At 43.3% G+C, this 26,019-nt stretch overlaps 2 long non-coding RNA genes across 8 annotated transcripts in view; one reads left to right on the top strand and one right to left on the bottom strand.

The window, feature by feature from the left end:
* The window catches only part of LOC309539861, a 49,669-nt gene that overhangs the window by 20,660 nt on the left and 2,990 nt on the right, over window positions 1–26,019 (top strand). The gene's annotated exons all lie outside the window — the stretch shown is intronic.
* The window catches only part of LOC309539859, a 36,777-nt gene continuing 11,633 nt past the window's right edge, over window positions 876–26,019 (bottom strand). For 2 of the 7 annotated variants that reach the window (XR_014223003.1, XR_014223004.1), the window contains exons 4-6: window positions 7,560–7,686; window positions 3,405–3,487; window positions 877–2,522 (exon numbers count right to left, since the gene is read on the bottom strand). This is a non-coding gene — a long non-coding RNA (uncharacterized lncRNA). Of the gene's footprint in view, window positions 2,523–3,404; window positions 3,503–7,559; window positions 7,687–26,019 lie in introns of all 7 variants that reach the window. The other 5 variants (XR_014223005.1, XR_014223006.1, XR_014223002.1 and 2 more) reach the window with 4 other exon arrangements.

Raw genomic sequence — 26,019 nt, 5'->3', positions numbered from 1 at the left:
TAATCTTCGTTCCCAATTCCAAATAGCATCATCAAGCATATAGGGTTCCCTGAGATACATTAGGACTGTCAAGAAGGATTCTTTGCTCTGCTTCTGATGTTACCATTTTCATTCATGGGAATGAGCCCATAAATGATTCCCATGGAGAAAAATGTAATGTTAAACAAACTCTTCCCCTCATGTCTGCTGCCAAGACAGAAAGTATGACTTTGCCTTGTGTTGCCTGTTCTTGGGACATTTACATTGACAATGTTAAGTGCCTTCTTGCATATGCCGTTTGGGTGGAAATGAGAATGTTTCTCATGCAAGATAAGTCACTCTAAATTCTATCTACTGGTTTTCCATTCAAATTGCAGGTGCAAAACTGGTATTGAGCGTTCGGTGTGAAAATTGCACAGGGCCACGGGAAGCTGCCTTTTGCAGAGTCGGAACTTTGGTTCATTGAGTCCTGTATTGTTTACACCGACCAGAAACAGCTCTCCAAGATTTCAGGCACGGCTCTCCCCCATGCAAACCTGGAGATGCCAGGGACTGAACTCAGGAATTTCTGCATGCTGTAGAGGCCCGTCCTCAAATAATAAACAATAATGACCTTTTATTTATTTGGTACCATCATAGTGCACACAGCACTTTACAGAGTTTTCTTTGTAAAAGAAAAAAACATAACAACAGCAGACACGTTGCATACCTTCCAACATTTCTCCAATGAAAATAGGGATGTCTCCACCCACATCGTTCTGAGGTCAACAACCCAGAGATGCATTTTAAATAAAAGTACACATTCTACTCATGTAAAAACACGCTGATTCCTGGACCATCTGCAGGCTGGATTGAGAAGGCGGTTGGGCCACATCCGGCCCCCCAGGCCTTAGGTTGCCTATTCCTGTCCTACTCCATTATAATAATAATTTTATTATTTATACCCCACCCATTTGACTGGCTTGCCCCAGCCAGTCTGGGCTGCTTCCAACATATATAAAAACATGACAAACATTAAAAATAAAAAACGACCCTAAACAGGACTGCTTTCAGATGTTTCCTAGAGGTTGTATAGTTACTTATCTCCTTGGCTTGAGGGTTGTATAACTCCATACCCTCTAACATGTCTCCAATGAAAATAGGGACGTTCTAAGGGAAAATGAGACATTCAAGGATCAAATCAGAAACCAGGACAGCTTGCGTAAATCTGGGACTGTCCCTGGAAAATAGGGATACTTGGAGGGTCTGCTGTTTCTCTTCTCCCAAGCAATTATGGTGGGTTTAAATTTTAATATAGCCCTGTCCTGGCCCAGATTGGCTCATGGCTCCCAGCTGGTTTATGATGTGGCACTTACTGGATGAGCTGGGTCACATCCAGAAGAGCAGAGTCATATGTGATAGAGCAAAGTCAAGACAGGCTATGTCAGATCACAATAGGCAAGGCATGGCACAACAGGCAGGACCAGATCACACCAGACACACCTTGGTATGTCAAGATGCTGGACAGGTGCTGGCTAGAACTCACCCAAGAGATCTGCTGTCTCAGCAGCACACTAGGCCTTATGAGGGCCAGGTGGTCTGGACCTGCAGCCTACCCTGATCTCCCTTTAAAGGCCCATTGCCCAGTTCTGCATTTGCACTTTGGACAACATAACAAGCGATTTCCATAGGATCGTTGAACAAGGGAGATGTGCTGTGTGGAGCACAGATGGTTTTGCCTGTGGTGACAGAGCATACCAACCCAGAAGGCGTTGTGAAGCAATGCTGGTGGGACAGAAAATAAACAAGATTAAGGACACAACTCTGGAGCAAAAGGGAGCCAAAGGCATGTAGAACATGTGCTGCAATCCAAAAGAGGTGATTCTTTCCATACATCTGTTCACCGAATGACAGGAATCACTTCAATTTCTGAAATTTCAAAAATGAAAGGGCAACAGTTGAAAATAGTGCCCATTTCAAATATTTGCAGGTATTTGCTTTTGGTTGTCTCACATAGGGATGCCATATTTCAAACTATTGCCAAAGTTGTCGAGCTTTTTTTCTTCCACCCAGACACTGCTGCAGACTGCGGTATTCCGGATATTTCCGGAAAAATCCAGACAAGACCTATCTTACAAGTGCCCTGCTCTGTTCACACCAAGTTTCCATGATCGTTCAATGTAGTAAAAGCAAGAACAGAACAGTGTTGTGCTTCTTGAAGCTATATGTAGACATATTTTCAGGCCATTGAGCTGTAGCGCAGGTCAGGTTGACCTTCATTGCTGCAGCAACTGTGAAGACATTCCAAGACATCTAGCCATATACTTCGTTCCAATGGAAGCTGGAACTGAATGAAAGGGAGCAGCGCGTTTACTGCCAAAGGACCCAACCTTCACACTTTTATCAGCTGATGGCTGCTTCTAAATGGAAGCAAGAGGAATTTACCCTTGTAAACTCTTGAGTATCTGCTGCAAGGGAAAATATTGTCCTCTACACACATCCTCACAACTCTTGCCTTCAGAAGGGAGAAAAAAAACTGTTCCTGATGAGGCAGCAAATGTTTTCTATAGGAGAAAGAAAATTATCGGCGCTGTTTTGGAGAAAAGCAAGAGTGAAGAAATGCAGAAGAAAAATTGACAGATGATAGATATAGATTAGATGATAGATAGATAGATAGATAGATAGATAGATAGATAGATAGATAGATATAGATAGATGATAGATAGATAGATGATAGATAGATATAGATAGATAGATAGATAGATGATAGATGATAGATAGATAGATAGATAGATGATAGATAGATAGATAGATAGATAGATAGATAGATAGATGATAGATAGATGATAGATAGATAGATAGATAGATGATAGATAGATAGATGATAGATAGATAGAGATGCCCCCCTTGTGTTTTACATGCCAAAAAGGACTGACTGTAAATTGTGTTTCTGAGATTCATCCCAGAGCCACTTTAAAAGCAGCCCACAGCCTCATCAGGGAGACAGTAAACACTAAGTCATAATTACCTCATAAAAGCAGGGAGCCTGTGTTTTCTGAATACACCAAATTTGGTCTCATCTCACTGAAATAAAGTCTGTTAAATCTATTATGTGCTACCCTGGTTTGTTTAAACCCAATTAGTGCTTGTGTTAAAAAGAAATTAAGCCAAGGGTAGGAGTATCAAAGCTTCTCTTTTCTAACTTGATTATCTTTTTAGCAGAGGTATGAAACGCTGAACTTCAGCTCTCCTTAAAAGGGCCGTTCATTCCAGGACAGCATGTCTTGGTGGTAGGGAAGGCTTACACTAACAGTGAACTGTGGAAAAATCTCTCCCCTTTGGCAGCCTGCATTAACGTTTCTCCAGCAAAGGGATTTCTCTTGAACTCAACAGTGCTCTATGAGTTACTGTACAGTAAAAGAAAATATTTTTCAACACGATCTCACCTTGGTTTTAATATCCTACCAGGTGACATCTGACACCGTGCTGGGGAGAATAACGCCTCTCTAGGTAGTCTTTTCAGCATTGCCTGAAAATGAACAGTCTGTGCCATTAATATGGCCAATGTAATTAGCAGAAACAGTGCGAGCCATGTTTAAAAATAAAGATGCTGCCAATGTTTCCTAAAGCATTTCCAGCAGCTAACATTGCATCTCAACCATTGCGGCTGGTCTTATTAGTGGGCCAGAGAGGAAATGGAATGTGATGCGGAGATTTACGGAGTGACAGGCACAGTCGGAAGAGTCCATTCCATCTGAGATCTGGCAAAGAATGTCGATTCCTTCAGATGACAGCCCTGGTTTTAAAAACAAGCATCAAGCCCTCATGGTTACTAAGCCCAGCTTTGCAAAAGGAAAGAGCAGGGCTTTGTTTCCCTGTTCTTTTGTTCACAATCTCAAAATCATATACATTTGCCAATACACTCCTATTTCCCCTTATTTACCTGTACCCTTTCTTCTTTGGCCGTACTGACCCTCGATAATCATTTCTGTTTACATTTTTAAACATACTAACTGCTTTACCAATATTACTTCATTTACCGGTATTTTCACAACAACCCTTTCAGATAGGCCACTATTCTTCTCATTTTATAGATGAAGCTGTCAGGCTAAAAGAGAATGACTACTAGCCGAAGGTTTGAGTGTTTATGATTTTGAAGCTACCTACCCTAGGATTTAGCTGAACATATTACCTTTAGTTTGCAGTAAAAATCAAGTCATAACAGACTAAGAAATTACACAATTCTGGTCCTCCCTTAAAGAGGGCACATATTGCAGTAAGACCTGGCAAACCGACACCCTGTGTTGTGGGTGGGTACGATTGGTCAGCCACAACACCTGATTGGTAGGTCCCTCGAAGCTGGGTACAATCTGGCCAATGGGATGCAGTCCAAACGGTTTAAGGAACCTATTTATGCCCATGCACGTGACCCAGAGCTTCCTCTTTCAGTGCGTGCATCGGAACACCCGCCCACCTCTCCCTACTTTTAGGGCTTTGTGCTTGACCTTGCTATGCCATCGTGTGTCGTCTGTTGTTGGGACAGGGGCACGGCAGGAATTTTCCCCACGTGGCTGATTGGCTGTTGCCATTTGGGTTTCGCCTGCCTCATAGCAAATCGTCACAACTTGTAAGGTTGTGGATAGGCTCTGGTTCAGGTGATAAGGATGGGAGAATGCTTTCACCATCCCTATGTGAAGGGTATTCTGTTAAAGGAATCTAGGGACTCGATGGTTTGGTCAACCCCTGAGAGGGGGTTTTGCCCGTGCCTGAGTCCAGGGGGACATTTGGGTGGTGGAGTTAGCCTGCGCCCGGCTTTCCGCTTATCCAGGTGTTCACCCTTGGCTGACCTATGCTGGAACCCTGGGTCAGCGCTACATGCATGGCAGAGAGCTAGTCGAACCAGAGCCTATGCAACCAGTCACTTTCTGTAATCAATAAAGTTGTGGCCTAAATTCTGCCAAAAACCAAACCAAAATTTTGAGTCATGTGTGAATTTATTTAGGGGGGAGGTTTCAGGGTTTGAACACGCAACAACAGTTCTTTTCTTTTCTTTTTCTTTTCTTTTCTTTTTTTGCAAGCAGATGGAATCACTTGTGAATGTAACATTCAAGCAGAAACTCTGGGAGTTCCTGCCATTGTGCATTCCAATCGTAGCAAGTTTGGCCTGAGAACCGACTGTGACTGCACAATATATACAATACAGAATAAGTGGAGAACTCACTTAAAAGGAATTTTGCCAGATTAATTGGCCTGTGCTAGAGCAAGAGTCCCAGCTGCACATAAATACGCATGGAGTCAGAAAACAAGTGCCATAAATTAAGACGAGAAAACTGACATGATGGGACTATTTTGGAGAGTGACTGTGGACATATTTTTGCCTATAATAGGACTGAATTTGGCAGCCACATAGTGAATTCATTATGGAGCGCTGAAAGGAACTAGATTTTGATGACAATTCCCGCATGTGCACTGTGTTTGACCTAGCTTGCTTCTAGCAAAGGGAATCGCCGAGGTCACGGTGCAACGTACAAAGAAAGACTCTGAAAAAAGCTGGTGCAATCCAGAAGAGATGGTAATTAGTGCTGAAATAGATTTGCACTCGCAGATGTTTCCAGGCTTGGGTGTCAGCTCTCCGACACATATTTGAAATTCAGTATTTGGCATCTGATACCTGATATCCAGTATTTGTTAATCCTGTGAAAGAGGAACTTGCTCCCAACAGCAATGTTACACCACTTTGGGGCAAGCGCAGCCAGGACACCCTTGTTCTGCCTACGAAATGGTACTGCCGTGGAAGTGCTACAACAGCAAAAGCTCTCCAGGGAGGCCTGTGTAACCAGGTGGCGATTTTAGGCGGTGTGTGCATTTTGTGAGTGAAGAAGAAGAGTTTGGATTTGATATCCCGCTTTATCACTCCCCGAAGGAGTCTCAAAGCGGCTAACATTCTCCTTTCCCTTCCTCCCCCACAACAAACACTCAGTGAGGTGAGTGGGGCTGAGAGACTGCAGAGAAGTCTGACTAGCCCAAGGTCACCCAGCAGCTGCATGTGGAGGAGCGGGGAATCGAACCTGGTTCACCAGATTACGTGTCTACCGCTCTTAACCACTACACTACGCTGACCAGGACGGAAATAACCATTGGGTTGTGTACATAGAGGAGGGCAGGGGAAAGGACTGCAGCCCAGTGGCAGAGCATCTGCTTTACACAGAGAAGACTCTGGGTCCAATCCCTGGCATCTCCCAACAAGACTGGGAAAGGATCCCGGCTGAAAACCTGGAGAGCCAATGCCACTCAGCTGGTTGGTCCAATGGTACAGTTCTGTACCAGGAAGCCTCCTGTGTTCCCTAACCAAATTGAGACCCTGGCCTTGTGTGTGTGTGTTTTTCAATCCTCCAGTGGGAAAAGTATGCCTACCATACAACCTTGACCCCAAATTCTTTCAAATTCCCAAAGCTCATAAAATAAAGGTCACCCACTTATTTTTTTTTAAACCAGGAGAGTGCTGACCACCACATCCCATTCTAGGAGAAACAGATACTCAGACTCTGTGCCATACCAGACATGATGCTATTCACATAACCAGCAATTCCTTGGTTGTTTGGTTTTTTAAAGTGAACAGCGGGTATTGGGGCCCCAATCCAGACCAGAACCCTAGGAAGTATACAGGTAGGAGGTTTTAACCTTTTGTCCCCTGCTCTGATCCTGATCTGGTTCTCCAACCTCTCCAGCGCTCACTTGCATTGGAAGGGCAGCTTCTACTGGCATGAATGGGAGCTTTCCTTCCAATGCAAAGAGCATTGGCAAGGCCCCAGTTTGGATTAGGACCCCAAGAGAAGACAAGAGGTTGAAAACCTCCTACACCCCTACAGCTGGATTGGGCAACCACTCCACCACTGCTTGCTTTTAAAAAAGGAAGCGTTCACACAACTGCTAATTGCATGAATGGTGTCTAGGGTGGGGTGGACTTCTGCAGGGTAGGACTGCCACCAAAACTCTGAAACTTGCCAGGAGGTGGACTAACCAATGACCATCTGAGACAGTGTCATGATTGCCATGAAAGCCTGAGCTGGCCCTAAGGCAACCAAGGCATAGGTACTGAAGTCAACCAGGATGAGAGTCCTAGGTTCCTCCAAACCCACACCAAAGACAGCCTTGGCCAAGTCAGTCAGGGAGGCTGTAGGGCAGCAAGGTGAGTGGTGCACCAACAGTACCCTCAACCTGTCTCCATGACCCCATATCAGATGCAGGCCCTGCAGTTCAGCTCCTAAGCAGAGAGGTTTCCTCATTATCATCAGTCAGCAGCTCCAGTTCTGGCCTTGTGATTAATCAATCAATAGCTGCTTGAGTAGTAGAGGCAACTGGATCACAAACACACACACACACACACACACACACACACAGAGAGAGAGAGAGAGAGAGAGAGAGAGAGCATGTGAGCATGTTGCAATCCAAAGGTTTGCTGAGCAGCTATTGATGATCTGTACATGACCTCAGACAAATGAACGAGTTATTCTGTCTCTTAAAAAAGCTACTCAGAAGAACCAATGCCCAACAAAATTTTGAAAAGAACAGGAGTTAAAAGCCCGTTTCCCCATTCTAACCTTAGCACAAACATTGCTTTACTCTGGCTTGTCTTCCTCTGCAAAGGTGAGATAGGAACTGGCTTGCCGTTGTTTTTCCCCTTTTGTTTTTTTTATCTTTGATGCTGCGGTTGTGCAGGCCATTATCCTGTAATGGAGAGTTTAAAGCAAACTCTTAAAGCAAAGGCAGTATTGAATTCTTTAGGAAGAGCCATAATCTCTGTGCAGTAATTGAGGCTCATTCCACGCTAAAGTGACAGTCAATTATGACCTGAAAATGTTGTAAAACAGCCCTGCCAGCAGTCACTGTATGATTGGCTATCAATTCTATAAATGGCCTGTTTACTTGATTTTGACTGTATACCTTTGCATAATCCTCAAATGAAGGGTTTTTTAATATTTCAGAGCAGCATATATTTATTTATTTAAAGCATTTCTTACCTGCCATTCATTGCCAGAGATCACAGAGTACAATAAAAACAAACAGTGGCACCTATCAGCACAATAATACCATAAAACATGAATAGATTTTTTTTTAAAAAAAAAAATCAACCAACAGCAATCAATACAAAAATACTGATCTAGAACATATGCCCTACAAATGCATCTGTCAGTTTATTACCATGAGGTGAGTTTCTTTGTCATTATCATTAGGAGCAAGTTCACATATGCATGTCAATCATTTGATGAACACAACATTGTGATGAATTCTGTGTGTGAATGATACATCAAAGAAAACTATGAAGACATTTATTCTGGTTGTTCAAGACCAGGTCTTGAAGATCCATAAGAAGCAAAACATCTCCAGGATGTGGTAAGTATCATATATATTAAAGGAATATCTTTTGTCATGCTAGATAGAAATAGATATGTACACTAATGCCACATTGCATGCAAAAAATGTCTTCCATATTCATCACTTTCGACTGTCCAATATAGCAGGAATTTCTTCATTGTTCATCTTGGGACCATCTCTGAAGTAGAGTCTGGCAGACATTTAGGAGGGAGCATGTAAGTGCCTCTGTGTCTGAGGCATGATTTAGAATACCATACACTGGAAGCTGATCTTCATTTGGGCCCCATTTGTGAGCTTCACATAGACATCTAGTTGAGAAAAGGATGCTGGATTAGACAAGCCATTGAGCTGGTCCAGCAGACTCATCTTATGTTGTGCGGATACTTTGCACAGGGATAGCAACATTTTCTAGCTGTATCTATAAAATGGAGTTTGGTTTTTCCCTGGCCATTGATAAATCCCCAGAAACTTTGCCTAGATAACCACCGTCCAGATAATGGAAGGAATTCAATGTAGTGCTAAGGAAATTGTACCACCATTTCAACCATGGCAGCTTGCCAGATGGAATGATCTCTCTCTCTCCTCTCCACCCTGTTCTGCGGGTTCCCCAACACACACTCTTAAGCAAATTTGGATGACACAGGACCGGCAGAAAGCTCCACTGCACCAGTGGAAGATGTTGCGCTGGCTTCCTCTAGTGGGACTCATTATTTGAATCCAGCCCTAAGTCTCCACACAGAAACATTGCACACACCAGATTGCCCTGCACACTAGCTTTTAAAAGTCTAGTCATGATTCCCAAATATTAGAATAGAAAATGGTCTCTTTTTTAAAAAAAGGGGGGGGATGAAAGCCCTCATGAGGTATTAGACTTAAGATTCACATCAACAGAGATAGATGCAAATAACTACTGATCGGACCCAATTTTCTGTACGAGAAGAATCATGTTATTCCGTTCAGTCTGATCATGCAGTATAGCAGGATTCAACCGGCTTGAGGACTAGGAGAAGGAAGGAGGAATATCAGGTTTTTATTGTCACTATTATGGCAGAATTAACTCTAGACAACAGTTACTTGGATTAGAATATCCATTTCACTCCCAAGTATGTGCTGAATAGCAGCCTAGGGCACCACCCTTGGGGGGGGGGAGTTACAGAGTATCTAATTTGCACTAAATCATCTTGAAGTTTTGCTCTTTGGGCTCATCTGCCCTTCGGCTTTCCCCAACCCTTTCTTGATTCCGCCTCCTTCCCCTGTTCCTTCACCGAGAGGCCCTTCCCGCATTTTTGCAACTGGTTCCATTTTCTCTCCTGAATGCTTCCTGTAGCAAGGTGAATAGGAAACAGCAGTAAATGATGGTACCTTTCATAAATTTATCTTTCTAGTACAGCTAGCTTCGTGACCAGAAATCCATATTGGCTATCGAGCAAGCGGAACAATCTGCTCCATCAAGATGACTGGACATTGTCCATAATTGATGGCACAGAAAAGCATGACAGATGGGAGAGCTGCGAAGCAATAGCTGGCTCTCTGTTGTTCATGCCATCTTCTGTTTATGAATCTACCATCTACTGTCTGGAATATTGCAGGTGTCAGGGTCCTCTAAATAGATTCTGATATATCCATAGGAAGTAAGGGCCTCATGTGATCCCAAATGGCAACTTCATCTCACCCGTCTGTTAAACGAGATTCTTAATCCTACTTTCTTTCTACTGAGGGATAGAACAAGACGGCTTTGAAGGTCTGCGCCTTCGGCTAACAGAAAATATGTCAAGGTCACCCAAAGGTCATATTATGGACAGCTGTTTTATTAATTGCAAACAAATGGGCCCAGTATTAATGATCCTCGTGTGTTCTGGTAGCAAATATGATGGCATTTTACTGCAGTATTGTAACTACGTGAGAACCTCACGTATTTTTGGTATTTATGTGTTTGTTTATCTTTTTGATTGTTCATATTGAAGATGTAATCCTGAATAGACAAAAGGCACATAGACACCCAGCAAATTAAATATGATCAAACTTTTACCATTCTTCAAAATATATTCTTCAAATGAAGTTGAAATCCTTGGGTGCCTTCTCATTATTATTATTTTTTAATGCTAGGCATTAGGCAGCATAGTTCTGCTTTCCTCATCTCTGTGTTATATTTTGATTAAAAACTTTGGTAAAGATCAGGACAGAAACTTCCCCTACAACCCAGCAATCCTACATGATTCACCTGTCAAACATTACTGATGCCATGTAGGGTCCAATCACAGGGTACTGGAAACCCACTTTTTACTGGTTATCTACGGATTGGATTATTAGCTTTCCAGAAAACATAGAATCAGAGATCTGGAAGGGATCATCTAGTCATCTAGTCTAAGCCTACAATCCAGGATGCAGCTCCAGTATCCCTGACAGCCTCTGCCTCCAGGGACGGAGAGTGTGTCAGCTCCCAAGATGGTCTGTTTCGCTGTGAATGGCTCTTGCTATTAGAAAGAAACACTTGCCTAATGTTTACTCTAAATCTGCATCCCCACAATTTCTACTCATTGGTTCTAGTCCTGCCACTGGGGCAACAGAAAAGAGGTCTGCTGCATCTTCTATGTGACTGAAAGCCCTTTCCATATCATAAAAAAGGTAAAGGGACCCCTGACCATTAGGTCCAGTCACGGACGACTCTGGGGTTGCTGCGCTTATCTTGCTTTATTGGCCGAGGGAGCCGGCGTACAGCTTCCGGGTCATGTGGCCAGCATGACTAAGCCGCTTCTGGCGAACCAGAGCAGTGCACGGAAACGCCGTTTACCTTCCCGCCAGAGCGGTACCTACTTGCACTTTGACGTGCTTTCGAACTGCTAGGTTGTCAGGTTCCATATCATACTTCCCCTTAACCTCTTGTCTAGGCAGTTTTTTCCCCATCTGTGCGCTTGCGGTGGAAACCAATGCTTATACAGTTTTGCATACATTAAAAGGGTGCACTTTTTTTCTGAAGCAGAGATTAATCTCTGTGTGACACATACGAAACAGATCTTAGCAGATGGATCTTCCACATCTATTAAATTCCTTCCAGTTTGAGCAGCATGCGGGTGATCTCTCCAGGACACGGAAGGAACACTGCCTGCAGCAGGGAAGGACAGGTCAATTGAGCCAGGCATCTTGGGCCCAAACCCATTATGGAAATCCTGGTTTCCATTTGAATAGAGGAAGGCATTCAACAGAAGGAAGAGACTTCGGTGTTTCCAAAAGGTTTAGGGCCAGGGTGTTAGTTTCAAGGATTCTGCTAACGAGGAGGCTTATTTGAACTTGGCACCAGCATGGATCAAAAGCAAGGAAACAAGCTCTAAGCAGCCGGATGAGAGGCCACTGGAGGATTTGGGCCTGGCAGATTTATGGAAACTTTAGTTCAGTGTGGATCAGTTCTGCTGTCTCCAGGGCTCCTATAGCAGCAATCAATGAAAAGACTACCCGCTCTGGCAGATGTCTGCCTGCTTAAAAAATGTTTTTACATTGAGACTAAGTAAACATATATAGAGGACTCCAGTGGGTTTCTCGCTCACTAGCCACTACAGGATTCAGAGCCCTATACTTGTGGAAGGAATCAAAAGAATAATCTGATTTACTGTGTTATGGAAACAGTGACAATCCCTGCATGAAAATAAAAGGAAAAACATCTGGAAGGAAAGAGAGGAAGGCAGGGGGAGAGCATCATTACGGCTGTAGTTCTTTAGTAATACTCAGGCAGATTTACACTGAGGGAGGCGGGAAGTGGGGGCTCTTGCCATACTGTTTTCTACGTATGTAACAGCTTGCCACAGTACGTCATCATGAGCAAACGTGGCAGAGGTGAGAGCCATTTCTGTCTCTGTGATGGATACTCAGTTTGTAAAAATAATTAGAAAAGTAGATGGGATTATCTATGTAACTAAACATTCCCCCTGGCCTCCCTCTTCCAGCCTGACCAGATGTAAACATGGATGAGCTAGAAGTGGGTCACCGCCATGGCAGATTGGGGGGCATACTTCGATGTTTACTGTGGCTGCAAAAGAGGGAGCAAGGGGGCAGAACAGCTTAGAGTGCAACAGTAATAGGGAGAGACGTAGCAAGAGGTCTATAGCAGGGGTGGAGAACCTTTTTAGCCTGCCCGGCCAGACCTTTAGATCACTCATCCCTGGTGGGCCACTTTGACAGGTGGGCAGGGCCTCCCAGCTGTCAATCACCTTCTGCGCCTACCTGTGAAGCGGGCCTGGCCTAGGCCTAGTTTCCACAACTGCCAGCACAAAAATGTCTTAAAGCAACTTACAAAATATTTTAAAATACTAAAAAAGCTTGTCAACCATTGAAAAAAAACCAGATACATAGGGTTTTACTCAAGAGTATATCTATTGAAATTAATGGACCTAACTTAGCCATGTTGATGCAATGGGTCTATTCTGAATAAAACTTAAACTAGACTTGCCATACGTCAGGAAAATCCCTGACATGTCCTGGTTTTCAGGTGTAAAAATGGCGGCGGGGGGAATTTTGCCAAAATGGCAAAATGTCAGTGAAAACTCGGATGTATGGCAACACGATGGAAAAAGCAGCAGAAACAGCTGCTTTTGGTGGTTTCCTTAAAAAAAGCTGAACAATTTTGTGGGTGGCAGGAATTTCACTTTTTGAAATATGGCAACCCTAATTAAACGCATGGGGGGGGGCATTTCTAAAGGTTTTCATCCAACAAGAAGAATGTAAATAGGCCATAAATCATACTGCAGTATGATTTGAGTTAAGAACCAAAAGCCTGGTCAGTTTCAGGTTAAGAACGGACCTCCAGAATAAATTAAGTTCTTAACCCGAGGTACCACTGTATCACTAACACCCAGCAATTTGGGTACTTAGAGAGGTAAGCAGACAGACATCCAGACAGATAGCTGCATGCATGAAACAGGAAGTGAATTAACAATAGAGAAGCCAATTTGTATTTTGACTACCCTCACCATTCTGCATATGTTTATGTTTGCATGATAGCTTTGCCTCCATCTAAATCAAATATTTGCAAATAGGGTAGGGGCCTTAAGGGTTCCAAGATAACCCATGTGTAACCAAAATGTATGAGCTTACATGCAAATGTTGTATAAGTAGCATATGTTTTACATAATGGCAAGAGTATGGGCTGACCAATCTGAAGCCATTCATTTTCATATGTTGCTCTTTAAATTGCAGACAACCTGCCGTGACTCTTTGAGATGCCCGTGGGCCTGTTATTTAGGCTTGCTGCCGTTGCAAGTAGATCATTCCCCAAATATATTCTAAAAGCATTTATTATACTCTTCCAGGGCTCTTGACATTTTAAAGTTATTCAGGGCCCGAATGCTAGAGAGCACATCTTACTTACTTCAAAGGAAAATACTACCAAGTAAGTTTAGAATTGCAGACTAGAACTTTGTGCGTAAATGCATACATTCCCTGATCCATTGGAGCAGGCCCAGAGACACTATGGCTGCATGAGCTGATTCGCTCCAGCATGTTGGGCTTCGGGTGGAAGAAGGGTGAAAGCAGACCTCTGCTCCCTCTCTTGAATGGTTAATACTGTAATGGTCTTTGGCCAATAGAATAGTATTTTGTTTTTACGAAAGAAGCTCCACGCACAAAGCGCTGTCTCATGATTTGAAGAAGGGAGCCATCTGAGCAGCACCTGACATTTGAGCACCTGCTCAAAGAGTTTGATGTCCAGATAGGAATGACATGCACGAAAGTCGGATGTCATGTGTATAGCTCACCTCGAAGGATCAAGCTGATACACTTGCAAGGGGGTGGGCGGGAATATCTGTCAGTTCCTCGTTTTTCCAGTCTTAAATTCAGTTTTCAATGTTTCCACAGCAATTTGCAATTTCTTTTTTTTTTTAATCCTCATGAAAATTCGTCAAGATTTTAATTTGCTTTTCTCCATTTTAGTGTGATTTTTTTTATATGCAGTTTTGGGTAATATGAATATTTTACAAGCAGTTTTCTCTATTATAACGCATTTTGGATGTAATCTTCACTGATGACCATTTTTATGAACTCTCCCTTCCACAGTATATGCATTTTTGGTCATACTGTTTGGTTGGAGAACTGCATTGCAGAATTCGGAGAAATGAAAATTTCAAAGGATAGCTGGGTTTGCGTTTGCCTATTGGTTTGAGATGTCTGAATTAGGTAGTTCTCATTAAAATGCAAGCAAAATCAAATTTCTCCTCCATCCCTACCTGCAAGTAAAATGCCCTAAGATAGTTTAAACATATTCACCGGTCCTTACCTAAGGGCTTGGCCACACTTATGACCCATGCATGAGAAGTAGCAGTTCTTCTGCAGAATCTTCCACACAAGTTGATCCAATTGTGTACAATGTTAGTGTACACTAGCACCAATTACCTCTGAAGGACAATCATATGCAACTGCTTCCTCATTATCAACATCATAAGTGCTTAAGCGTCCTAGAGACTTGTACAAAGATTTAGAAACAAATTAGCCCTTCACTGCAGGATTGCAATCTAATAGACATGATACACAAGGAAAATGGCATGAAGAGGGAACAGGAAAAGATGCACACTGAGCCCCCAGTTTTTCAACTGTTGAATGACCAGGTGGAACTTGCATTGAACGAAATATACACACCAAAAGTCGTATTTTTTAGCTCCCTCTTAAATCATGCAGAGGACATGGTGAGAATCCAAAGACTGTGGCAGAGGGCAAAGCCTAGGCAAATGGCATTCAAGGCCATGCTGGGCAAGAAGACTTTATAAAGGTTTGATAAAGGAATATCCAGGTTTTACATACCGGCTGCTGTCTTTGCATGTGAATTGGTCCCCCTGAACCACCGCAATCTCCTGGATGACTGTGGAGGAGATGATGGGGTGTGGAATCCATGAGGCTATTATCAACACGCCCAGAACAGGCCAGTTCTCAAAAAGCAAAAGAGAACAGTCCTCAAGGCCTCTGCGCACAATATCGTTTCCTTAACCATGAACACATTTGCCAGAAAGGAAAATCATGTCCCAACGTGGGAAGGCCACGTGAATGTCAGTGAGTCAGCCAGATGGCCAAATGTATTTTAGGAGAGTCAGTATTCACTTGGGCTTCCTACAGTCTTTGTGGCTTGCTGTACTAATGTTGAGGGGGAAACCAACATGTCTGAAGCAAACCCTTCCTTGGGAGTGTTTTGTGGTGACTGAGATGGGTACTCACGGTTAAAAATGTCCTTTTTGCATTTTTTTTTCCTGAGGGTGAAATCTATTCTTATTTCGCCTGACTGACAGGGTCACAATAGTTTAGCCTCTGTGGAAATTCGTTTCCTGTGGGTAGAGAGCTCCTTTAAACAAAAAACAAAAAAACACAACCCATGGAGTGTTAAACCCACATGAGGTTCATCTAGGTAGCCACAACCAGTATAACAGTTTCTCTCTATTTTCTTTTCTGGTTGTCTCTCAGATGTAGCCTCATGAGCCCAAGGCACTAGGTAAGCAGAGAGCCTCTCTTTCTGTTCTTATTACACAATACAAGTTCAGTGGGCCATAAAGTCTCCACCATTCACACTTTAATAATAGATGATCCTCTCGTCTTCCTCCCCCATCACTTGCTTTGCATGTGTAACCAAGCTGTGGTCAGATAATGCAGCTGGCCCTTTGTTTGACACATTTGGGGAAGAATGACCTCGGGGACGGGATGGAGCAGTGTGCAAAGCTCTGTTACTTTCAAGCGCATTTCAGATACGCAAGGATTAGAGTTGCCAACTGACCTGGTTTTGTAAGGCAGAACAAAATGAAATAAATTTCCATTATGTCCAAAATCAGAAAGCCACTTCTTTCAGGACCGGGAAAGTTATTGTGCTTATAAGGTGTATTGCAGAAGAAGACGTGACATAGTGGCTGAATTCCTTAAAAACCCAAGGTTCTGGGTGCTACCAGCATCCGACTGGCAGCTGAACACTGTGTCACTTAAAGTTAGCTGTTAAATTTTTGGATCTCTGCCATTTCCGCAAGACATGGGAGCAGCAACAGAGGCTGCATGGGACACACATCCTCTTTCCATGCTTTAAGAAGGCTTGCTTACCCGTTGCACATCACACATTACACTGGTCAAAAGTAATAAAAAGTGTATGCACATTTTGATTTATGCAGTTCAGGTTTTCTGTACACAGGTACACAGACTCTTCCCCCATTTAATAATTATATGAGTGTAGAGCTCACCAATTTGTGTACACAGACTGCAGACCAGGGCTTCCCAAACTTGGGTCTCCAATTTCCACCATCTACAATTCTACATCAACCCTGACCACTGGGTCCTGCTAGCTAGGGGTGATGGGAGTTGTAGTCCAACAGCAGCTGGAGACCCAAGTTTGGGGGACTCTGCTGCAGATTCACTGAATGTACCTGACTCTGGGATCAACATCTGGAGAAGGTCATCACTTTCATTCTCTCCTTGTGACCAGCCAATCATCTTGCTGGAAACTAGACTAGATAGTTATCGGTCTGATCCAGTAAGGCATGACCAAATAACTCGATCGGCGTTCAATACCACCATAGGCACTTATTCAGTCTAAATAAGCTTTAGGCACCTAAGCCTGCTAACTGACCAAAATTGTTAGCAAACACCCAGGTTAGCTGTTGGAAGAAATGTCTTAGCATGGAGTTTTCAGTTGCTTCTAAGCAAGAACAAGATGGGTAGAAATGGTAAGAGGCCAGGGAAAACAGCCGCCGCCGCATCCACTCAATTCTATTTGCACTTGAGAAAGTGGCTGTCGCTTTCTGCATTGTAGCAAATGCTCCCCAAAGAGTCTTCCACCCATAAGGTCTAGACAGAAATCTTTCTTGAGCTCCTTGCCCTTTGTCATTCTAACCCCCGGAGCTTCAACGTGCAATGAAAGCTATTAGGTGAAAATGGAAGAGTACAAAGTGCAGCCTTCCACTGCCCACCCGCTGCTGTTTGCGCTGCTTTTGGGAAAAAATACCCAGGCATCTTATCATTGGATATCAAAGAAAGGGTTAGTGCTGCTCACCCTCCTACCCACCCCCTTGCCCCCGCCCTGCCCGTTCTCCTGGGACATGGCATATGGCGATGTGCAGAAATCATTGCACTGGAAGAATCTGCATACTGAATGCATCAAGAAGCAAAGTTAATGAGAGAGACCGCAGCTATAGACTGAAGCACTTGTGGGGGTGGGGGGAGATTGCTTAATAACAATAATGTGAACATTATCAACGACATTCTTTTCATAAGCTGCCATATTTTAAAGACTGGAATACGTGCTTAGATATCAGCATGTTGTTTTCCAGTGATATGCTTGGATTCAGAGTAGCAGCAAAATCACCTGGTTTAAAATCATTTCCTGTACGTAAAATAACAACCTGTTATGTCCTTTCGTTAGGCAAAGGTTTAAAACTCTGCCCAAATGGTCCGATTTTATAGATAGCCTGTGTGACTTCCAAGACTGGCTAGGTGCAGATCATCCATTAGATCATCCCAATGCCTCACTTTCTCAAAACAATGTCCGACATCAAAGAAGGTACCCAGCATTATCCTCCACAACTGATTAAGGCAGCTGTGGGGGGGGGGCTTCACCTCCTCCCAATGTTCTCAGGACATTAAAGACTGTTCTCACACCATCAAAAAACTTAACAAGAGCAAGGGAGGGGGGAGGAACAGAGGCAGGAAGGGTAACCTTGCCAGATCACTAACTCCTTGATACATTTCGGTCTTCTGGGTGCATTTCCCATACAAGCTCCTCTTCCTCCTCTCCACAGCCAGCGAGGCACCCTCTTCCATGGGGGGGGGGGGCGCGCCTTGGACTCTGAGGCTGACTCTGCCTCTGTGTTTGAGCCCCACCAGAAAAGGGTGCCTCACTGGCTGACTGTGGAGGATGGAGCTGAACTGGTTCTCTCTCAGAGGCAGTGGGGCTGCCACCTGCCAGCTTTGCTGATTGACTTTGGGGATGCCCGGCCCCCACAATTATATTACTGTGGGTGCCCAAGCACCCATGGCCCCCTGAAGTTGGCTCCAACAGCCTTGGAGAGTTGGAAGGGACCCTAAGAATCATCTCACCCAACCCCCTGCAATGCAGGAATATGCAGCTGTGCCATCAAACCTGCAACCCTGGCGTGATCAGTGCCATGCTCTAAGCAGCTGAGCTATCCGGGTTCTCATATGTGAGCACACCCACTACACTAGAAACATCACAACGCAACTCTGAACAGCGATGAGTTGCAAGTGACAGAGGTGGGTCCATGTAGTTAAATGCAATCTGCAGCCATCATGTGTAAAGTGGAATGGGTTGCAAATTAAAATAGGTGCATGTATGGGAGATTTTTCACCTTCCTCCCTGCTGCTTTTCTCCCTCTCCCTCCCTCTCCCCAGCTGCTTTTCTCTCAGCTGAGCTATCTTTTGCCATGTGTGCTAGATTGAGGAAGAATGACCCTCCACCCATCCGTTTTAAATCACACCTCCACCCCAGTCCACACAATTCAAGACACAATCCTACCACTATCACTTGTAGTTTGGCTGTGAATTCAGTGGAATTTTTCAGCACAGCAAGAGCTCATTGTTAAACAGAACAAAATTTAAAAAACAACAACTTACATTTTAAAAAGAAAGCCTTACTAAATTAATCACTGACCTAATTCTTTAATATCATTCCTCCCCCCCCCCATCTCCTTTGAAGAGCTGTGGAATTTTGGCACCTGAGCAGAAGAAGCTGATTGCGCTTCAGATACACAGACGCTGGCACCAAACTGTCCAGCCTGCGCACAAAAGGAACATGAAAAGGCAGGCACATGCGCATTCCAAATATAGTTTCTCCCAGTAGATTGGCATTGGAATTTAAAAGCTGTTGCTATCAACAAGTCCTTCCCAAAGTGTGTGAGTGGCATGCCTGGAACGGCAAACAAGCCATGAGTACACTGGCAAGGGAAAAAATAAGAAGATGCTGAAGATGTGGGGAATATGAAGTCTTGGGAAGTGAGGGAGATAATGGCCATCTGTCAGGGCCCGGAGGGGGGGAAAGAGTGGTAGACATCCAGGAACTCCCCCACCCCCACCCCACCCCGAAAAACCTTTACAACAGAAAACACAAGCTAACAAGGCATGGCATGTTCTTCAAACCTAAGAGATGCTTCTGTGCTTTATATCAAACATCAACACATCTGTTCAAGGCTAATGTCCCCCTCTTTCTCAGCATCCCTCTCTGAATCTTTATTCAAATATCACCTTCCCGCAGCAGTAGCTGTCGTGATCATTCTCTGTGTGCTTGCTTTGGTTCGTAGGGTAGCTTGCGAACCTTGAATTTAGTTTAGTCTAGGCACTTCCAGGTTGTTGCTATTTAGGAGCTGGATTCAATTGCAAGTTCAGGTTGCACATTTACAGTTGACTGTCTTGTGCAACACACCTGCTTCCCCGAAAGGTGGGGATAAAGATAAAGTGATAAGGAAAGGGATGGGGGAAATGCACGCTAGAAAGTGCACAATGACCCTTTGACACAACATCGTCTAATCTCCCTGCAAACAAATCAGGATGAATGCCCTATGAACAGGTTGTCTAAGGGTCCATACAGTGCAGGGACAAGATAGCCATCACAGGCTAGTCTCATCTTGCTTTACAGTAGTCTGTTCCAGGGAATCTCAATGAATGTCTGCCCTGCTCTGATGTGGATAAGTCCTCAACCATCAGCATTCTGATATTCTCATTGCTTCTGCTGCCAAGGTAGGTTGATAGTAGGGATGAGTGAATCTGTCAGTTTTGGTTTTTCTCAGTTTCTCCCCCCCCCCCCCCAGTCTTCAGCTCAGCTCTCCACATCAATTTGCTTTTTTTAATGTTCTCATGAAAATTCACCAGCATTTTAGTGCGAATTTCTCCTAATAGATACATTTTCACAAAGCAATTCCCCATAACATGTGTTTTTGTATGCTATTTTCACTAATATATGCATTTATATGCACATGTTACCCTTTTTGTAGACTTTGCTTGGCTAGAGAACTGCACTGAAAAGTGCCAAAAAGTGCAAATTTCAAAGAATGGTTGTGTTTTGGTTGGTGTATTGTTTCTGAAAGTGTGGATTAGGTAGGTTTACCTTTAAATACAAACTGAATAAAATTTCTCTCCCATCACTAGTTGAGAATTTCAGTTGTGGAACAGAGATATGCCTCAGCCACCACCTGTATACCCTTTTCTGCATAAAGATTAAGGGCCAACTGCATATGGCATTAGTCAATTATATAAACAAGTGTGCTTATCTTGGCTGCTTTTATTTTGGAGGGAAAACTCTCACAGGCCCCTGGCTGGAACATGCCCCCCAGTCTTGATTCAGGTCCTAAATCAGCTTTTTTTCTGAAATATTCCCTAGCTGGCTGCTATTTGCTCCAGAAGGTGCTGTTTAGACCAGACAGCACTTTCAGAGTTAAAACAGCAGCAGCCAGAAGAGAGTGATTTTCAGCAGATAACCAGTACAGGGCTCCGATCCAATTTTAGTTTTAGTTTATTGCTGTTTTTATCTGATTTCAATGTCTTTGGTGTTTTATTTTTAATGTGTAAACCACACTGAGACACTAGAGCTCAAAAATGTTGCTAAGGTTGTATACACACTGCTCTTTGCTCTCACTGCTGGTTTGGGAAGTGCTGTACACACTTTAGCTACAATCCGTATTTATCCTGTCATTTCTTATGAGATGTTGCCTTTTGGTGCCCTTTTCTCCAAACTAGCTTTGATCCGAATTGAGGAAAAGAACCACCTAGCTGTATTTTAAGCTGGCAATGTGTACACAGCCCAATATATTTAATAAAGAATCAATAATCCAGATCAAAAGTGCACTGCAGATTGGGGCCCCACAGCTACCTTTCCTCCAAAATAAATCCACTCAGATTATGCACGTTTGCTTAAAAATGTCGCGAATGTCATGTGCAAGTTTGGCCCAGACATTGAAAAATTATCTGTGTTGACACTGAATTGTCATCTTCATTTTTTTAAAAAGGCAGGGTACCGATTGCTAGCACCTTCCCTAATGTCCTTCCACAGGACATGAGTTTGTGACATTTTCTGCACTCTTTTTTTAATTTAGTCCATCTTATTGTTGCTCTATTATCTTGAATCACTTGGGAGAACACATTTCGTCTTCACTTGATCTCTGGGTGTCCTCCACTCCCACCCGGGCGTTGCTACTCTTGGAACATGTTTATTAACTTGAGTGACATTTGTAAAATTGCAACCCCATTAACACAGCAAGTTATCCAATACATGAAGCTGCTCATCCATCTTTTAATTGGGACATGTCGCTCCCCTCCCAGATGTTCCCTTTCAGCAGATACTATTGTGCATCTCAAAAATTTGGATAATTATAGGCCCTATAAATGTAGTGCTGTAGATTGGCTGGCTTCAGCCAGCACCTCCTCTCTCTTTCTGTAATGGCTTCATTGTACAATAAATCACTCAATTCACAGTAGGAAGGAACTAATGTCAAACAGGAAACTTTAGAGTCACTTCCCACTATTGGTTTAGTAGTGGAAGCACTTATGATAGCCCAGCATAGCAACATAGCATGTTTTAGCCTGTATTCCCAACAAAACACACGCCCACACCAATCTTCAATAGAAATAATATCTGAAATATATTGACTAAATAGTGGATTTATAGTGTGATTAATCTACTTTTTGAAACTTGTCAGGAATGCCACAAGATGACAGTTTCTGGCAAAAAAGAAAAGAAAAGCGCCACTTAGTTTATTTATTATTTATTTCATAAAATGTATACGCTACTTGATTGTGGGGTGGGGAAACCTCCAAATGGTTTACAAAGAGAATAAAACAATCACTAAAAACAGCTAAAAACAACTATGTAAAACATTTTTTAAAAATTAAAATCCGCATTAAACTAAAAACAGATTCAAAACACATATCTACATTCTACATGTCCGAGTAGGCTTGTCCAAACAAAAACATTTTCAGCAGGACCCAAAAAGAGTCCAGTGAAGGCGCCTGCCTGGTGTACAGGAAGTTCCAAAGTGTAGGTGCTGCCATACTGAATGATCGATTTCTAACAGCTGTCTAATACCAGCAATAAAATACTGTACACATCATTCCCCTTCCCTCATACTGGCATGAAAGCCATCTGCTGCTGCCCCACCACAGAAGGCACAGCTGACCTGCTCCACCAGGGGTGAGGAATGTGCACATCCTTCCAGATGTTGCTGGACTCTATTCACTAACGGAAGCTGGAGTGACACTACATCTGGAGGACCCCACGTTCCCCACCCCTGCCCTAAACTGTAGCAAAGGAGCGCAATCACCATTGCACCAAGTGCATGAGCTCAATTAGGGCTGCAAAAGGCGGTGCTGAAAAGCCATGTTTTTGGTGTCTTCCTATAAAAAGCTCAACAACTTTTGGGGTGTCCTGGTTTTTATTTTTTGAAATATAGCAACCCTATATGCCTCGTCCTTTGCTCTGATGCTCTAGCACAGAAGTGCTGTTTAGACAGGACAGAGCTTCCTGGTTCTTTACTGTTGCATGGCTTTCTGCCTTTATTTGAGAAGGCCTTGCTATGCACTGTGCAACACATTTCAAAAACAAACAAGTCCCTACCAGCAATCTGAAATCGGCCAATAGGATAAGAAGGTGTAAGAAAGTGAAAAAAGGGGAGTTGGAAGATATGAGAGGAAACACAGAACTATTAGATTCTAGGTTAAGATTTCTGTCATGGAAGCAAGCGAGTCTCAAAGCAGGACATATGGTTCTGATTAAAATGCTAGTAGTATATTTTAAAACACTATCTAATCCTGTCTGAGGATTTTAGCAGTGACTAGTGGCTGTGCATGGATCGGATAGCGAACATTGCTCCACAGTTTAGTCTTTGTGAGGCACTCCTGAAAAAGGTCGGACATATCCAATCCATTTGTAACCAGTGGGGAGGGGGATACACTAGACTCCATACCTAGTGGAAGACTTTCATCTTAAGTCTGGATGATATACACTTCAGCACACAAGGAGGGAGGGCACTCAGCCTCTCAAGGAGGGAGTCACATGGAGCTGAAACTGACTAGTCAGGCAAGGTCTGAAGAATTAACCTCAGCAGTGAGTTCAACCATACGCTCTCAAGGCAAAGTATGAAAGCATGCAGCTGCAGGATTATATTGAGAAGAGGCTTCTCCACCCATGCACAGATGAGTTTTTAAAAATGATGGAGGCATGGCAGGGGGAAGGGGGAGCTGTGCCTCTCAACATCAGTGTTACAGGCACTCATTAAATGCATCCAACCTCATCCCAGACAGCACTCCAGATCACACCTTCCCCACTAATATAGTGTATGTCTTCAGAATTATATGTACAGGTATCTCCCCACTCGTGTGTGTGTATGTGTGACATTTCTGGGTACCACGCATATACTGTTAGATGGGGAAAGCCTGCGCCCTTTCGTCTGCCAAACTCCACCACAAATGATCCCGCCAAACCTCCTTTCTCAAAACTCCAACTCTCCACAGGCCTCAGAGGTTGGTGCAAAGGCTCATGGGATTGCAGTTGCAAATCCTCCTGGGATTGCTAGCTGTTTCCTCACTCTTTGGCAACATTTTTGCAGTTTCCCCACTCTTTTGGGGGCTTTTTTGCCCCCTTTCACACATTTTTGCAGTTGAAATAGATTTGTTAAATTATTTCCCAACGCTGCGCATATATGTCGTCGCACGTGAGTTGGACGTGTATAAGTGGAGAAGTGCCTGTACACAGAATTATACCTTCTTTAATTACGGTTGGGGTTGGGGATTTAAGCTGAGATTTTAATGTCTTTGCAAGATTTATTGACCCCTTAATGTGCCTATCTGTTGCAGTTTGAATGGATTCAATTCTGTGGCTTTGCTTAAGGGGAAGAAGTGGTAGCAACTGACTGGGCAGGGCAGCTTCACTGCTTCCCAATGCTGGGGTTGCTGCTCGTTACCAAGATGGAAGCCATGGGAAGGTTGGTGCGGTGCTGGTGCAGTGATGGAGCTGATCTAATGCTCCTGCCACTGCTCCAACACCGCACCAACCTCCTCTCATAACCACCAGTGACTCAAGCATTGGGAAGCCAGGAAAGCAGTGAAGTCCCACCCCACCCTACCCTGTGACTGCTACCAGACAGAAGTCATGGTTTATCATTAAATGAAATCTGAACCAACAGAAGCTCATTGTCCCTTTCTGACATTTTCTCCCACTTCAAGTGGAAGACTTTCATTCTGCAAGGGGGACACAAAGACCTCATCATCCACTCCACGGGCCTCTGCTGAGCCAATATATGTAAATAACCCATCCAAACCAATCTCAAAAATTACCATTTAAAATTATTAAATTTAGCATGTTTACTAGCTAACTCAATTGTAAACCAGATTTGTTTGCTTTATAATCCTATGAGATCCAATTACGTACTCACCTGATCTTCTTCTTCCAGAAGAAACTTCTCCATATCAATTAAGGTAACTAGATCCATGCTAATATCAGTATGAACGTTAGACTCTCCTATTAACACAGCATTTGCGTCACAATATTCACGTTGGGATATTCGCAGGCTTCGTAAATAATATTCCAACAATCCCAGGGTAAGGGATTATGTGTAAGGGAATGCTAGGGTTTGGATAGCACCCCAAACTGTAAAATTTCCATTAGCTGGGGAAAGGCATCTAATTTGATAGCTACAAAATGCTGCTGCTTGAGCCGTGATAACCCCGAAGCAGAAATACTTCCTTTGCTGTGTTAGCGCTGTGGAGCCTACAACCAAATGAGCAGCATCTTGAATATAAACTGCTTGTCTGAAAAGGTCCAGGTTCTAATCCAATGAAATAACTGCCATCTTGTATTCATTCCTGCTGTATCGCCTGCATATTCCTATACAGCTTTTTTTTTGGGGGGGGTGTCATTCCATTGGGCAAAAACCCTCAGTTCATGCTCTCTCCTTGTGACTCCCAGCCTTGCACTTATAAGCCCTGTTCTAGAATGAGCACACAGCTTTGCCACAAAAAGGGCACTTCATAAATGAAATATTCATTTCAATAGGAATCAGACCAACCACAGAAGAAGTGATAGTAAAATAGGTTATGCTTCCGTTTTCGAATGTACTGTAGGTTCAAACAATTTCAGCTCAACTTTTTCCACATCAGCCTCAAGCCACAGTGCTTTCAAACTGTGTGCAAGTCCCAAGTATTTCACAGATGAGGTGCCTTACAAGTGCCTTACTTAACAGTAGCTAACTAAAAGGAAAATCAAATAAAGAAATACTAAGCTTGCTCATTGTAAGCTTTAATGATGGCTTTCCCTGAAAGCCATACATTTCAGAATGCTTTTGTTATACCCACATTTTACACACATAAGCCTCTGGGTTTTATTCCTTCTCAAGTCATACTCCCTGACCAACTCTATGGGTGCTACCAGCCTGGCGTTTATCAGCCACATTCACATCATATATTTAAAGCAATATGATACCACTTTAAACTGTCATGTGCGACGGCACGACGGCACTTTTTCCCCTGGCGACGTTGGGCCCGCCCTCACTTAAATATAGTGCACCCACCTCACAGAACACCAATGCCATGAATTCCTACAAACTACCCAAGATTATCTTGCAGAGGACTTGTGTGAGGGAAAACTTAATAATTTGGAGTCTCAGGCAGGATTTGATCAAATAAAGATTTTATTAAACAAAGGAAGTTTATGACGCAAGTGGGTAAAACATAGGATAC

This window comes from Podarcis vaucheri (assembly GCF_965113315.1).
Source record: "Podarcis vaucheri genome assembly, chromosome: 8".
NCBI classification, from domain to species: domain Eukaryota; kingdom Metazoa; phylum Chordata; class Lepidosauria; order Squamata; family Lacertidae; genus Podarcis; species Podarcis vaucheri.
This window is presented reverse-complemented; position numbering and strand designations above follow the sequence as displayed.